This window comes from Nomia melanderi, chromosome 14 (genome assembly GCF_051020985.1).
Source record: "Nomia melanderi isolate GNS246 chromosome 14, iyNomMela1, whole genome shotgun sequence".
Lineage (NCBI taxonomy): Eukaryota > Metazoa > Arthropoda > Insecta > Hymenoptera > Halictidae > Nomia > Nomia melanderi.
In genome coordinates, this window is record NC_135012.1 from 895,471 (window position 1) to 898,382 (window position 2,912).

A 2,912-nucleotide genomic window follows, 5' to 3' on the forward strand; every position below is an offset into this window, starting at 1 on the left:
TTTAAATCAATTGCGTCTATTTCGCTGCGCTAGAAAATAGTTGGCAAAAAGTCCTCGACGATTTCGTCGCGCTGTGATTTTCCGTGACACTTTTCTTACTCGTAATTAACACTTCCCGGGCGGCTGACTTTGAATGCGTGTTACCGGATTAACGTTTATGTTACTGAAAATCACGTCCTTTATACAAAATGAAGCGAGGTTTTTCCTTTGGAACAATCAAAAGATATTCTGTACAAAATAATCGAATTTGAAACATGTGATAGTCAGTAACTCAAACGTTAAATATTAACAACATTTATCTGAGAAATATTGACATAAAATAGCTTTGTCCGTCAATTCACGTGAAAATGTTGAAATATTTCTAGTGAAAAATTTCGGAGTGCAAAGGGTTAATACATATTTCTGTTCAAAAATAAATGAAATCGTAACTCTACTATATAATAATCCCTACATTTATGTTAATCACCGTCAAATTATCCCCGTCATCGAGACCCCAAACGGCGCAGAAATCCCCTAGAAAATCTCGCTTATCAATCTACAAAACCGTTCCATCCCCGTCAATATTTCAGAAGCTGGTGAAAGCGTGTCCGCGCGAACACACCCTCCACGCTCCAGCGCAAAGAACATCCCCCTTTTCATACGCTCGATTATTTTCGCGTAATTAATCTCCTCGCGCCAGTTTTCCCCTGAATCATTTTCACGGCTCGTCCCTCTTATTGTCGCGTTCCTCGTGAAAGAAGAAGGGTTGCGAGGACTGGTTTCCGCTGAATTCATTAACACAGGATCCTTTCCTCGTTCCTCATTCTTTTTATTCCGCGAACGGAGAGATGCGGCGAGACGGTTCCGCGGTTCAAAAGATCGAATAGATGTAACCGGCGGACACGTGAGCAGCCGGGTGTCGCCGGATAATGATTCCGGCCCGTTCGCGAACGACATTTATATTACAACGATCCTCGCTTAATTACCTTCGGGGCCCTCCTGTGCCGATATCGAGGGGCTTTAACGATCCCCGGCCCTTCCTTTTAGCGGATTAAAGCCGATAAGGCGTAACTGATGCAGATAGATCGATTCATGATTGCCGGCGCGGTCGCTGCTAATTGCTTCGAGACTCGGTGCACCTCCGACCGACAACTGCCCGACGAGTATCCCGCTCTTCCAACGGCATCACGAACTAGCGGGGACGTTCATCCAGACTATCCTCTTTTTCCTGTCTCTCACAACAAACCGATGCACCCTTTCACAGCGTCGCTCACTCCGACCCGATTTCCCATCGTCGGCCACGCTCCTCCAGGTGTACAGGCCACGGTTTCGTTAATTGGTTGGCACCCGCTGATTAATTACACGGTTTCTCGCGAGCGCGGATTAACGTGAACGCGAAAGGTCTCAATTTAAGAGCCCTTGCTTCTCGTCGCTTGATATTTATTTCAACCGTTCTTCAGAGGATTTACAACTTTCCGTTTAACGAGTGAAACGTATTCGGGCAGCTCGCGTTCCGAATGCGTTGCTCAAGTGGCAGGCTGGTTAGCGTTGGATTCGCAGGCACGAGAAATATCCTCCGCGGAACGGCGAGAAATTGTTACGATACTCTCGCACCTCGCGCACCATCGTCATCACTCTCCCGCGCCTCAACGTCATACCCTTCCGCGCGAACTTCCCGATAACTTTCCTCGCACGCTCTCGCGAAGTGGCTATTAATGATCCCCGAATGCGTGCCGTGCTACTCGGACGGGATTGCTCGGCGTTGGCGAAACGATCGCGATCGGCCGCGGGAGGATTTGTTCTTCAAGTTCGGGAGTCACTGGATAAAATTCAAACGAAAGATCACACTTTCCTCTCGTGAACTCAAGGAAGGGATTCTAAGCGAACGTTAGAATGCGAGAGCATCATGCTGCGAACGAATTTTCATTTAGAAAATTAGAAACCTCGTCGCGCCAGGATACACGTGCTCGATCGGGAACGGATTAATTGCGGTTCATTCGTCGACTGCGCCGCTCTCGAGCGTGCGTTGTTCGTTGGAAAGGGGCCACATGTCACCGGAACCGATCTAGAATCTCATTGGTAATCGTTGCGGAGGATCTCTTCGAGGAATCAATGTTTCTGTCGATTGGTTATTTGGATTTTGACTCTAATTCGATCACGTCGCCGTCGCGTTCGCGCGAGATATCTTTCCACGTGTTTCCATCGTGTCTCGACCACCGGTCCGAGGAACTTTCTACTCGTAACAGGTATGGCGTGGACGAAGCGTAGCCGGAGACCGCGAGAGCAAGGTACGCGACCGGCGGTGGATGCGGCGCGACTGTGCGGACCGCAGAAACAGAGACGAAGAAATCTCGCCCGCGAGTTTCCCCGAAATAGGGTTGCCGGATTCGTCGTGGCGAGAGGGTGCGGCTGGCATCTATCACCCTTCACGTGCGCTCATCAAGTTTATCGATCTGGCTCGCTCGATCGGTGGAGTAGGAACCGTTTATACCATCGCACAGTCGAACAGTTCCCTGTAACACATTGTTGAACATGGGATAGTGTGCTAGGAAATTTTTTCCTTCGTACTCGGTGGGTTTATCAGATGTTCCACGTCGGTACCATTTTGCGCATAATGTTACCGATGGTTCGAGGAGATTTGTTAGCGGAAATGTAGTATTTTCTATGATTAGTTTGTAGATAAGATTGAATGCTTACCTTAATTATTCCTTTCGAAACTGCAATCGTTAGGATTGTTTTATTGTTGGATTGTTTTTTATATAAGTGGTTCCTATAAAATAGTATAAAAATACCTAGAAACATTCATTCTCATCCACGATATCCACATACATTTGCTGATGCTCATTTTTATTCGCTCATACTCGGTAACTTCGTTTAAAACGAAAGACGTTTAGACTAGTATACTTTAAACATAAATATCGGAAAGTAACATG

At 46.9% G+C, this 2,912-nt stretch overlaps 1 protein-coding gene across 2 annotated transcripts in view; it reads right to left on the reverse strand.

Moving 5' to 3' along the window:
- Window positions 1-2,295, reverse strand: part of AstA-R1 (allatostatin A receptor 1) — a 46,572-nt gene extending 44,277 nt beyond the window's left edge. For both annotated transcript variants that reach the window (XM_031981897.2, XM_076373714.1), the window contains exon 1: window positions 966-2,295. The gene's annotated coding sequence lies outside the window, so the exon portion shown is untranslated. The remainder of the gene's footprint in view (window positions 1-965) is intronic.
- Between the last annotated feature and the right edge of the window lie 617 nt (window positions 2,296-2,912).